Genomic DNA, 14524 nt, shown 5'->3' with positions numbered 1-14524 from the left:
CTTCCTCTTGAACAACTCCTGAGAGGGAATTTACTTGGGTTCTCCTTGACGAATGCCTGGATACATACTTGATCCTTTTTCCCTCTGGGGTGGTGATTAGAATTGACTTACTAGCACAATCAATGCTTCCTCCATACTTCGACATCCAGTCCATGCCTAATATCACATCCAATCCTTGTGACTCCAAAATTATTAGGTCTGATGGGAAAACATGGCTACCAATGGTTAAGGGTATCCGGTCGCACCATCGGCTGGCCATATACTCTGCTCCAGGTGAACTTACTAACATGGGTGTCCTAAGGTCTTGGGTTCGCAACTTAAACTTATCCACGAATCCCCATGATATGTATGAATGAGATGCACCGGTATCGAAAAGAACAAGAGCGGTAAAAGACTTAACCAAAAACTTACCGATAATTGCGTCTGGCTGCTCTTCAACCTCCTCCACGTTAATGAGGTTCACTTGTCCTTTGTTGAATGGATTGGGCTTCTTCCCAGCGCTCCCATTACCATTTCCATTCTTCGCTTCAGGGCACTCTGTGGCATAGTGTCTAGTCTTCCTGCACTTGAAGCAAGTAATGTGACTTAGGTCTCTCTTGGCGAGTGTGGCTGGATTGGAGCGGTTCTGATTGTTGCCTGCTCCGTTCCCATTCTTGGAACCATTGTGGTTATGCGAACTTCCTCCATTGTGGGTATGACCTCCATGGTTATGGGTAAATCCTCCCGACTTCGGGGTTAAACAAGGCTTCTGCTGAGCTCCTGAGTTGTACCTTCCTTGCCCATACTACCTCTTGCGGCTCTCAATCTGCTGCTGCTTCCCTTCCATCATAAGAGCCTTGTCTACCAGCTCCTGGTAGTTGTTGAATGTTGCCACCGTCAACTGCATGCTCATCTCGTCATTCAGCCCTTCCATAAACTTCTCCTGCTTCGCGGCATCTGTGGCCACATCATCCGGGGCATAACCTGACAGCTTACTAAACTCCTCTACGTACTGAGCCACAGTACGATTTCCTTGGCGCAAGTTGCGAAACTCGCGCTTCTTCATGCTCATAGCTCCAGCTGAGACATGGGATGTGCGAAATGCTTGCTGAAACTGATCCCAAGTAATATTGGCTATAGGGAAACTCCCTTCCAATCTTGCGTAACCAGTCATCCGCAACTATTGGCTCAGTGCTACTAGAAAACACCGGCGGCTGCAACCTCAGAAAACGGGCTAAGTTGTCAACTGGAGGTGGTGGTGGCGGGTTGTTGTTGTTGCCTTGGTTCTGGACTAGTATTTGCATCAAGGCATTCTGCTGCTGAATCAACTGGGAGATCTCCGGTGGGAAGACAAATCCGGTGTCACGTCTCGGAGGCATCTGATGGGTTTAGAGGGGAGAGATTAGAATAGAAATGAGGTCTAGTGAGAAAACACTACCCATATGCACATGAGACAAACACAATCATATCACTCAATCAAGCAAGCAAGGACATACAATCGGTCTAGAACTATCGTTAAAAGTGCTCAGACTAGTACTATATACATGGGAAAAGACTACTAATCATATGGTGGTCATCTAGGAATTTTGATCGGTGGAAGACTCCATGATATCCGCTCCAGCTTCGTCTTCACAATCATCCTCACTACCATCAGGGTCGGAGTCGGTGTCGTCGATGATGATCTAGTCTTCAGAACGAATTTCCTTGGGTTCGTCGTCTTCTCCTCCTGGCGCAGGGTCTCCCATGAAAACTCCGATCTTCTTTATCAGGTCGTCATTCTTCTCCAATAGTATTGTGATTTCCTCCTCATATCCATCGCATGTAGACTTGAGTTCCTCTTCTAGCTCCGTGATCCTGGTCATCGCCTTCTTCAGATCCATCATGCCTGCGCACATCTGATTCTCCTGGCGTCGAATGTGCTGGTTTAAATCCTGGATGAAAGCTGCAATGGACCTGTCCATCCTGGTGCTGATCATCTCCCATTGCTCATCTTGGAGCCCACATATCTGGTAGATAGTATCCTTGAGATCCTTGTGCTAAACTTCGCCGATGCGTCCCATGGTGATGTGGGCTGCCATGCACTTTTCTAGACTCCAGGTGGGTGCATCAAAGGAAAACTCTATGGGCTCCGTAACTGGCGTGAATGTCCTTCCTGGAACTTGAACTCGAATCATCCAGCGCTCCTCTTCTGGTAAAGTGGTGGTGTAGGTCCCAGTGAAGCTTGGTATTCCGATGTTCAGGTACCTAGTGACTTCCTTCAAGTGTCATCCAAAGGGTGTGTCTTTGTCCGGTTGTGCAAACTTGTTCCTCGAATCCGCCATCCTAAGGAGTAGAAAATGGAGAGGAGTCAGAAATGAGTAGAGAACAGTGACCTATGGCTTATCTTAGTGGTCGTGTCCTACATCAGCGTGTGCTCTGATACCATCTTGTAGCGACCCGACCTCAAACGGTCAAGTCTCTGTGCTTCAGTGTCATCCCTGGATCGGTAATGCTGACACACACAGTACTCGAAGGATTTATAACAGAGTAGCAATCACACACTTATTACATCAAATGTCTCAAAAGAGAACTTATTGCAGTAAATATGGCTAAGACCATCTAAATAAGATAACAGCGGAAGACTTGCAAGATAAGTGAGTCCATCAACTCCAACGGCATAGCTGAGATGCACAATAACGACGTATCGCACCTTTACTCGCCGTCTAAAAAGTCTGCAACATAATACGTTGTAGCCCGAAAATGGGTCAGCACATGGAATATGCTGGCAATATAACACAGTGGAGCAAGAACAGAAATAATGCTATCACTATATGCATATATGGCTGGTGGAGGCTCTATGGTTATATGGTTTTTGCGAAAAGCCAATTTTTTCCTACAACAAAGGAATATATTTTATTTAACTATCATGGTGGTTGAACAACATTGAGAAGGTACCTCCAACTCAATCCCAATTAAAAGTAATTATCAACCCAACAAATTAAATTAGAGTGATGAGATGCATATGATAATCCAAGTACTAGATACTCAAGATGTCCATAACCGGGGACACGGCTAACCATGATTAGATTGTACACTCTGCAGAGGTTTGCGCACTTTTCCCCACAAGACTCGATCTCCTCCGTTGGATTTCTCGCACTTCATGGTGTTTGAGAAAAGGATGACCGAGACACAGTCTTTCAGAAGCATTAACTGTAACCCCGGGTAGACAGTACCAACCTACATCCCTCTACATCTGCTAGCCTACCACTGGAAGAGGTCATGCAACTTACTCAAATATGCTAGAGCCCATAATAGCTTGTGGCTGCACACGGAAGTTTCTAGCATGAAATATCTCAGATCCCTTTGAGCCTGGGTGGCGGACCGTAGGATTATCACACGGGTACTCCGGGATATCCTAGGACAACACTGGATTCTCCAGGTGTCCAAACAAGCAATCCACCCAGATGTGTATTAAAGTTGCCACCTTAAGTTGAACCATTAAATAATCATCTCACATCTATCATGGATTCACTCACCCAAACCACGTCTACGAGCATAGCATAGCAGTATAAGCATAACGTAGAAGTAACTCTCAAAGGTTTGATAGTAAACAGGGCAATAGGTTCTACCTCATCAACTACTTCCCAATACCCACAAGTTAATCACATCCTAATCATGCAGTGTTTGAGGTTTGGAACTAATGCATAAAAACTGGGTATGAAAAGAGTATGATCAATGTGTTACTTGCCTTGCTGACAATCCACAAAACCTAGTGACTCGTAGTAGCATGCTTCGCACTCCGGGAATTCTATCGCAAACAAACAATAGCATACATAAGCAATCAAGCAAAGATGCATGAGTAATACTCAAATAAGAAGATCAAATCTGAAACTCAACTGAAAAGATTCGATTTGCAAAAAGAATCAAATCAAACGAAGCAACGAAACTCAAACTACGAAAGAAACGAGATCCGATTACTAATCTGGACTAAAGTAAAATTTTACAGTACCAAAATCTTCTTCAAGTTGGTTAAACAGAAAGAGAACTTCGAGACGAAGATCTAGGTGCTTGAATCGCCTGATTCCGATAAACGAGCGAAAAGATAAACTAAAACGAAAATCGGGTCAGAAATCGCGATCGAAAATAATCGCGAAAAACCCTGGAAAAGGAAAAACTGACGAACAGGCTAATGAACGAACGTTCGCTGTATGCGGCTAATGGGTGAACGGCGTTCGTTAAAACGAACGTACGGATGAACGTCCGCTAAATAACTAAACCGAAAAAACCGAACCGATCTATAAAAAATGGATCTAGGGTTTTTACCGGAAAACAGAACCGGCGAAGAAAACCAGCGGCAGCGGCGAACTCCGGCGAGTGGAACGGGCGGCGGCGGGGCGGCGGCAGCAGCGCGACGGGGCGCTGGGCTGCTGGGGTCGGGCCTCCCCACTTATAAAGGACGGCCGGGCCAGGAGTCCTAGGCGGACACGGCCCGGTTAGGCGGTAACTTTTTTTTAAAAAATATTCTGACGCGCAAAAAAAACAAAGAAAAGAAATACTAAACGGACTCCAAAAATCCTGAAATAGATTTTCCCCGTCCTCTAAAAATCTACCGGACAAGGTGAACATTTATTTAGGACTCTAATGCAATTTTGAAAAACGCATATTTTTCCTAATTCGAATAAAATAGCAATAAAATCCAAATAAAATTGTTTATTTGTTTTTAAATATTTTTCCTCTAATATTTCATTATTTTGGGGAAGTCATATTATCCCCTCTCATATATTTTGATATGAAATATTTTTGGAGAGAAAAATAATTAAAACAAATGACCCTTGTTTCAATATTTGATAGAATTCAAATATGAAAACGGTGAAATCCCCAACTCTCTCCGAGGGTCCTTGAGTTGCTTAGAATTTCGAGGATCGCGAAACGAAATGAAATAAAATATGATATGCATGTATGACCTATGTATAACATTCCAAATTGAAAATTTGGGATGTTACACATGGTGAGGCCTACCATGGCACCACGCCAGGTGTCATGTTTTCCAACCATGTGTTTCATTTTTTGTATAGTTGTTAACCCAGTAAACGACGCGTTTATGGTTGACTATTGCCACACATTTCCTTGAAATATCTGCCCATTCCTTGTAAAAGGCATGAGAATGTAATAAATAACACGAGCATGGTTTTTTAGACCGTTCTTGTGCACCTTTTCATGCACCGATTGTTCGAATTTGAATTATGTCCATTAATGCCTAGAAAATGCACATAATCCCCTAAATATGGTAAATGAGCCCGGGAAAATGTCAAATTTGAACACGTTGCATTTGAGGCGGTATGTTGATCGTTGGAAAAAAACTGAATGACAAACTAGGAAGGAAATTTGGTTCTCCTTCAATCTTGGGGATTTCCCTCTCGAAAGCCTGGAACTTCCTCGGTGATGGTTCGATTTATGAAGGGCGTGCATGATGACATAAGCCAAACCTTCTCAATTTTTTACCAGGGAATGGTGAGGTCATACCATGGCACCATGCCAGGCGTCATGTTTTTAAGCATTTATTTCATTTTTTTCTATAGTTGAAAACACAACAAACATTTGTGGTTGACTATTGCCACACATTTCATCAAAATATCTGTCCATTATTCCTTGTAAAAGGCATGAGAATTTACTAAATGGCATGAGCATGGTTTTCCAGGCCATTCTTTTGGACCCTTTCATGCATCGATTGTTTGAACTTGAATTATGTGCATTAATGCCTAGGAAATGCACATAATCCCCTAAATATGGCAAATGAACCCGGAAAAGTGCCAAATTTGAACACGGTGATTTGTAGGTTGTATGTTCATCATAGAAAAAACTCGTGGACAAAGGACAAAGGAAATTTGGATCCCCGTTCAATCTTAGTGATTCCCCCTCGAAACCATGAAACTTCCTCGGTGATGGTTCGTTTTATGAAAGGCGTGCATGACGACATTTTTACCAGGACACGGTGAGGTCATACCATGGCACCACACCAGGCGTCATGTTTTCCAAGCATGTACTTCATTTTTGAATAGTTTTTAACCCAGTAAACGACACGTTTATGGTTGACTATTGCCACACATTTGCTTCAAATATCTGCCCATTCCTTGTAAAAAGGCATGAGCATGGTTTTTCAGACCATTCTTGTGCACCTTTTCATGCACCGGTGTTCGAATTTGAATTATGTGCGTAATTAATGCCTAGAAAATGCACATAATCCCCTAAATATGGTAAATGAGTTTGGAAAAATGTCAAATTTGAACATGTTGCATTTGAGGCGGTATGTTGATCGTTGGAAAAAAAACTGAATGACAAACTAGGACGGAAAGTTGGATTCCCCTTCAATCTTGGTGATTTCCCTCTCGAAAGCATTGAACTTCCTTGGTGATGGTTCGATTTATGAAGGGCGTGCATGACAACATAAATCAAACCTTCTCAGCTTTTAACCAGGGCACGGTGAGGCCATACCATGCCACCATGCCAGCCGTCATGTTTTTCAAGCACATATTTCATTGTTCTATAGTTGATAACCCAGTAAATGACGCGTTTGTGGTTGACTATTGCCACGCATTCCATTGAAATCTCTGCCCATTCCTTGTTTAAGGCTTGAGAAATTACTAAATACCACGAGTATGGTTTTTCCAGACCGTTCTTGTGCACCCTTTCATGCACCGATTGTTTGAATTTGAATTATGTGCATTAATGCCAACAAATGCATATAATCCCCTAAATATTGTAAATGAACCCGGAAATGTGTCAAATTTGAACACGGTGATTAGCAGGGTTTATGTTCATCGTAGAAAAAAAACTAATGGATGAAGGACAAAGGAAATTTGGATTCCCATTCAATCTTGTTGATTTACTATCGCACACGATTCATCTCCGTCGCCTCTACGAACCGTGTGTGTTCACTCACACATGCAAAAGGAAAAAAGAAAACCCTCGCCCACTTTGTCCCCACTCACTCGCTGCGGGCTCCTCCGCAACTCTGCACCCTAAGCTCGACGCCTGTTGGCGGCGGGCATAGGTCGCGCTCCAAACGGCACCGGATTTTGCCCCTACCGCTTTCCGCCGCCTATCTGCACTGACATTCTAGACTCTGGTCGACTGGGGTTTTCTGCCGGATTTGGCCGGGGATTTTTCTCATGGAGAAGGTAATCAACTTAATTAGCGAAATATTCACTCATCTCTTATCGCAGTCCGTCCGTCATTGTTAATCAACCGGCAGAAATCACCGTGGAATCATTTTTGTTCTAGCTGATTCGTGGGTGTTCATTCATGTGTCCACAGTGTGAGCAAAAATCGGGCAACTGTGGTCGTGGCCAGTCGGAAACGAAGTTCTATCTCACCATTCCGGATGACTTCAGGGAGCGCTCGGTATGTTCAATCTCAACCTACCACGGTCGGCATGGCCTAAATTTGTGAACATATACCGTCTGTTGCTATATTATCTATATATTTGCATCAAATCCTTGTTACATTATCTATTTTTAATTCTATATTTTTGTACTTTGCTTTCATCTATATATATGGATCTATTCTATCAGTTACTCCCATATTTGCACCTTGCTCTGTTATTTCAATATATCTAAGTTACGATCTTAATTTTCATTTCAAGCAGTACATCCCTTGCTTTGCAAGAACAAGAGTAGAAGGAAATCTTGGGCTTTACTTTGCTGATGACTCCCAGGATGTCATATTGACAACACAGCATGGATTTACAATGACAGTTAGCGTAAAACATGATAAAGATGGTCACTCCTATTTTAATGTGGACCTTTGGAGAAAAATGTCGAAGTGTTATGAACTGAAAGCTGGCAATAAAATTCTAGTGCGTGCGCCACAGCGTGGTCTAATTAACATGGATGTTTACTTCCCCAACGTCATCAGCCGATCAAAGTCTGATTGAGGTTAGTGTCCTTTCAACTTTCTCCATGCTGTCATATTACTATTTAAGCAACCAATTGATCACTATTTAAGCAACCAATTGTGATATCATATAATTCTGACTCCGTTCCTAGGCAGTAACAAATTCTATTTACCAATTTATGCGCACTATATATTCTTCTGCCATGTTCTGAATAAATAATACCTTTCCACCTTTTAAGCAGGATATGTTGGATGCATAGTGAACGATCTGTATGTTACTAAGCATACCAAATTTCACTGGAAGGACTTGAAGCATGTCATACACTTTGTTGATAACCTGACAGAGATAGCACAGCGTATGAACACTGGATTTTGGATGGGATTAATTAGACCTATGGTGCACATACTGAACAAGACCAATTGTGTGCACAAAACGCTGGTAAAAAGTCTTATTTTAATGTTGATGCTCATAAACTATATATATCTTCAATGATATGTTACAATTGTCTTTTATTCTACATGTCAACAGAAATTGCCCCCTGTAGCAGTTCCTGGATCGATTTCCCGGCGTGGTCGAATTACACTTGTGCCTGCTAATGACGCCAAAGTGATTGCAAGGTACTGCATTTCCCGTAGAAATGGAACCATTCAAATTAACAAGTTCTCGCTTCTCATGGCAATGCATCCATATTGGAAAATTGGAGACACTGTTCTACTCATGCTCTACCAAGGCACAGGAGGGCTCTTCCTTTTCATTGACGAGATGCCGAGTCGCCGTGATCAAGCTGCTTCCAGTGGATAGTTGTGGTTGTTGGCCCTCATCCTCTTAAAATGTGCTAGTTGTTACTATATATGTTAAGTATGTAGATATGGACCATATGGTTGTTGTCCCTTAGCCTCTTAAAATGTGATAGTTGTTACTATGTTAAGTATGTAGATATGGATATGGTTGTCAAAACCATGTTACGAAGATCCTCCTTTTGTCGAATAGTGTAACCACTATATATATGTTACTCAAATGTTGTTACCCAAGTTCATAAATTTTCATGGAAAGTATTAGTATTGTACACAGTTCATTGAGTTTAAGCGTGTGCCCGATGTCCAGAAGGCATTTGCATATTAACTGTTCATATTGCAAATTCACACACATGTTAACATAAGGAAACGTATGTGTAACATACTAATCATCGCACACGAGTACTCGCAGACGCATCGTGTGCCATACCCCGCCACCGCAAGCAACTAGTTTGCATTTTTCAAAGGTTTTTTGTACACACAGGATCGCACACGAAGTAACTGTATTGACCGTCTGTGTTGTAATTTCTCATCGCAAACAGTTCATCCGAGTCAGCTGTTTGCCACGTATCACACACATCTTGTTTACACGGCTCGTTTGTGTTCTTTTGGATCATCGCAAACAGTTCATCCATGTGAACTGTATGCCGCATATCACACACATCTTGTTAAGTTGAACCGTTTTTGTTGTGTACCCTAATCGGAAACATTTCATCCGAGTTAACCGTATGCCGTATATCGCACACACATTGATATGGCTAGCCGTTTATGTTGTTCTACCTCATCGCAAACAGTTCGAATGGATTAACCGTGTGTCCTGCATCACACACACATTGTTATGGCTGGCCGTTTCTGTTGTTCTGCCTCATCGCAGACAGTTTGAATGGATTAACCGTGTGTCCTACATCACACACGCAACTAAAATCTGAACCATGTTTGATGGCTCCGCCATCGCAAATGTTTTGCACCTTTTTTGACGGGTTTTTACACCACTATTTGCGATTATTACATCGCACACAGTTTCAGCAAAGGGTCTCTGATCATAGTGTCGCGTTAGCAGTATCCTGCAGTAGTGAATATTCAAAAAATACCAAAATAAGAAATAGCCGAGGTGACCTACCAGGTGCCCACGAGGCACCTGGGCCCACCCACCCCCTGGGTGCACCCTAGTGGCTCATGGGCCCCTCTTGTGCCTTCCTGACTCTGTTTTCTTCTGGAATACTTGTTTTGCAAGATAAAATTTAATTATATATACTACTGGACATTTTGACCACCACATCATAGAAATCTCCTCTATGTTTGTTTTGTGCTATTTTTCTGATAGACCTGAAGGTATGTCCTCCCAAGATTCGGACGGAGAGAGCTATGTTTCTCTATGTTACAAATCCGAGGATTTATGGGGACATGGATCCCTATGGATGGTCCACGGAGGAGGAGCGAGATGTTGATTTGAAGAGGAACAAGGACGCGAGTTCGGAAGAGGAAGAAGCCCATGTATCTCAACCAGGCGATATGCATGTTGAATTCAAGAAGTCGAGTCTCCCAAACAAAGTAAACGAATCTAAGTTTCAATTTATCCCTTTCCGTCTTCTACAGGAAATCAAGAACGTATTATGTGAAAGGGTATTAGAGCTTGAACAAGAGGTCAGTAAGCTGAGGGAAGAAAACTGTTTCTGAAGCAAAAGCTGAAGGACAAGCCCACTGCCTCATCACCACCATCATCGCCGAAGAAAGAAACTTGAGTACAAGGGTATGGGGACCACCCTATGCTTGTGCCAAGCTTGGGGGAGGTGCCCCAGTATCGTATCACCATCACTTTTATTATCTTTACCTATCTTAGTTCGTCCTTAGCTATTTCATGATTTAGTAGAATAAAAGTTTAGTATGATGTACTGTTGAGTCCTAGTTTCGTGATCTATCTACACTACTGCAGGTTGCTGCTAACGCGACACTACAATCAGAGACCCTTCGACGAAACTGTGTGTGATGCATTAATCGCAAACGATGGTGTAAAAAACCGTCAAAAAAGGTGCAAAACATTTGCGATGGAGGATGCATCAAACACGGTTCAGATTATAGTTGCGTGTGCGATGCTGGGCATACGGTTCAGTTCAATTAACTATTTGCGATGTGGCAATACAAAAGAAATGGGCAGCCAGATGAAGGCGTGTGCGATATACGGCTTATGGTTCACTCGGATGAACTGTTTGTGATTAGGCAACACAAAAGAAACGGTCAGCCAGATCAAGGTGTGTGCAATATACGGCATGCGGTTCACTCAGATGAACTGTTTGCGTTGAGAGAAGAGAACAGAAACGGTTCAATATATCAAGATGTGTGTGATATGCGGCAAATAGGCGTGTAATCAGAAATGTGTGCGAAGACCGATAATAACACAGACAATTGCTTCTAATAAGACGTATGTGATATGCTCTATCTACACAACATCTATTGGCCATTGGGCGACGGGCGGTCATCCGGGTACGCCATAAGGATGCGAAGAGGTCATCCTATATCAGCAAGGACTAGTTGTTCCACCAATAGCTCATCTAAGAGAACTCTCAAGTTAAGTGTGCTCAGGCTGGAGCAGCCATCAGATGGGTGACTGGATGGGAAGTTGTCTTGATGTTAAATTAACTGATGGGATGGGTCATCCCGGTCAAATTAAATTACCTTTCACCTGGATGATCCATCCCATGAGTTAATTTAACCTCGAGGTCCTTGTTTTTTATTTTTTAACACATGTTAAAGAAGGTCTACCACATTACTTTTTGACAATGTGCGATACGTGGCATACAGTTGATCCATCCGACCTGTTTGTGATGGAATAAGCCGTGTGTGTTGTGGGCAAACGCTTGCTGGTATTCAACCGTTTGCGATTGATGAATTCATCACTGACGGGTTCCCTAGTGTGGTCCATGTTCATCTGATCATCATTTACTTCTTGTGCTAGCTCGATGTTCCTTCTATGCTAAGTTTCCATTAATTGATTGCGTTTTATGAGCACGCCACCGTTTCCTGCCATTTCCTCACTTGTTTCCCGCCACCCAGCGATATTGCGCATAAACCTAGCACATGCACGGAGGCGACAAGTGCAGCCTGCATGCCAACCCACAAAGCACCGCCTCTGCCATCAACCTCGTCGACGAGGAAAATGAGCAGGCGCCACGGCCGGTCAAGGCCGACGCACTCCCCGGCAACGCGTTGGACAATGTCGTGATGCGCGTCATTGCCAGGGTTGAGCAAACCTTTGGCTCATGGCACTTGAGCGCCGCGGATCAAGATAGGCATGTCAGCGCCGACAGGCTGCAGCTCGCCGCACAACATGATCGATGGCGCGCTGCAGAGCAAGCTAGGTGCGTCCGCGTCGATAGGCTGCAGCTCGCCGCACGGCGAGACTGTTGGAGCGCCGCAGAGCGAGAGGCGCAGTGCGCCGCACAGCATGAGCGGATCCATCGGCGCTTGCATGCTGTCGACACGGCGCCGCTGGGTACACGTCCCGTCAGTACCCCCATTCCTCGCCAGGAGTGGGCAGAGGCCCTCAGCGCTGTACTTGCACCAGAGGTCGGCCGCGCCGTACTTGCACCGGACGCCCGCCATGACGTTCGCATGGGTGGCGCCGTTCGCCTTGTCCACGGCCTGCTGGATGCCAACGTGCTGGTCCGTAGGCTCGACCGCCTCCTTGGCCCAGGTGTCCACCTGGGCGCAGTAGAGGAACATGGGCGCCGCATCGTCGAGCTGGTGATCTCCGATGAAATAGCCAACTTGGAGATCGAGATCGCGCTCTAGATGTACCGCGAGCGTGTCAACTGCTTGGACGAACGCCTGCACGAGTTCAGGCAGAGCCAAGAGCTACCGTAGGTAAGGGCTGCTGGTCATGGTCTCATGGACGTGATTTATTTTGTTGAGTCATTTCGACGTGGATAGCTATGTATTCACAACAATCATATTATTGCTCTGTTTATTCCTCTGTTTCAATATGTGTACTCTGTTTTCCGTTCTTATATGTTTTGTTTCAATGTGTGCATATACGCTTTCCATTCTGTATATGTGGATGGTAACAGCTAGATTCAAATTAGTATACAAAAACAGATAGAAAATGGAATTCATAATATATATATTAATTATTCATTAGTTCATCACAGAATATATATATATAATATCATCACATATACGTGATGGTACTTAACTACTAGGCACAATGCATAAAATTGAAAACGAACAATAGTAAAACTAATAATCCCTCCTGGGGCCAGTATTCCAGCAGCCCCTCGCCAACAGCTCCCTGGTGCGTGGCGTCTTCCCACTGCGGAGGCAGTACTCCTCCGCCTCGCAGCGCTTGACGTACCGATCTGCCTCTTGCTGGCGGACGCACGCGAACGATCTTGCCATTTCGTTGGGTGCCCACCGGAGCTCCTCGTCGGTGGCACGCTGGAGCATATCGGCCCACCTCCATGTAGCGACGAGGCGCCCGGCGCCTATGACCTTCCTCGTGAAGTACCCGTCTTTGTACACCTCCTCGGCACGATGACGCGCCCACCCCCAAAGCTCTGCCGCCTCCGTTTTCAAGGCGGCATCACGGGCTTCACAGGCCGCCTGGTACCTGGCTTCCTCCTCCGCCATCTCCTTCTTGAATGCCACTTGCCTGGCTTTCTAAGCCGGCGGCAGCGACTTCCACAGACAAAGATTGTACTGGCCCCAAAACCAATCCAAAGTTGGGGGGGTCCAGCGCAACCTCGTCTGGCGGCGCGTAGGGGTCCTTGTCGCTGCTATTCGAGTGAGCGTCCTCGGGGGCGGCGACTCCTCGTCGGCGCGTGGGTAGACCGGCGGTGCCATGGCAGAGATTTGAGAGAGAGAGGGGCCGAGCGAGGGGGATGTAGATGAGAATGCATGCGGGCCGACATGAGCAAGGTAGTATTTATTGGCGGCCGGAATCTAGATCGACGGGGATAGTGCACACGCCGGTCGCCGGAATTTACGAGTATTGTAGTTTGAATTACACACGATTCCCGCAGCAAAATCCGTGTGTGAACATAATAGCTGACGGTTTCCAATACAGAACCGTGTCTGATTAATGATCCTCGCCACTCGCCTACCAACCCTCGAGCCACGAGATAGAGTGCCAATCGTGTGGGGGCCGGTTGTCTTGCCAGATCTTTACATTTTCTTTTTTGAACACCAGATATTTACATCGTCTGATGATTTTTTAACTCTCACACAAGTACACAAAAATATGATTTTTCAAACAGTTATGGTTAGGCGTTGCATGTAGATGTAGTTCAAATTTGAATTACGGTCATTAAATGGCTAGAAAATCACTTAAATGTCTTTAAAAAGTCAAATGACCCCTGAAATTTCCAAATTTTCGCATGACAGTTGTATTAGTGCACGTTAAACGTAAAAAATTGAAGGCCGTAAGAGGAAGCTATCTCCCGTTCGTCATCAAACATGCATTGTTCCCTCTCGGAACCACGAACCTTCTAGTGACTTGCTTCGGTTTGTGAGGGGTGTGTGTCCAAACTTTCGTCAAACAGGCCAATTTTTTTACCACATCATCTTGGTGGCATGACATTAAATCAAGCAAGGTTTCATGTTTTTCTGATCATTTTTAAATTTTTTGGAACTAAAATGCCATGGCACTCCATGCATGTGCCCATGTCGTGAGACCAATATGTTTGGAACTCCTTCTAATTTACTGCACATGGAATTAACTCGCACACAAGTACACAAATATGATTTTTCAAACCGTTATGGTTAGGCGTTGCATGTAGATGTAGTTCAAATTTGAATTACGGTCATTAAATGGCGAAAATCACTTAAATGTCTTTAAAAGGTCAAATGACCCCTAGAATTTTCCAAAATTTGACATTACAGTTGT

This window comes from Triticum aestivum, chromosome 6D (assembly GCF_018294505.1).
Source record: "Triticum aestivum cultivar Chinese Spring chromosome 6D, IWGSC CS RefSeq v2.1, whole genome shotgun sequence".
In the NCBI taxonomy this organism is placed as follows: Eukaryota; Viridiplantae; Streptophyta; class Magnoliopsida; order Poales; family Poaceae; genus Triticum; species Triticum aestivum.
The sequence above is the reverse complement of the archived record's forward strand: the minus strand, read 5'-3'. Positions refer to the sequence as shown.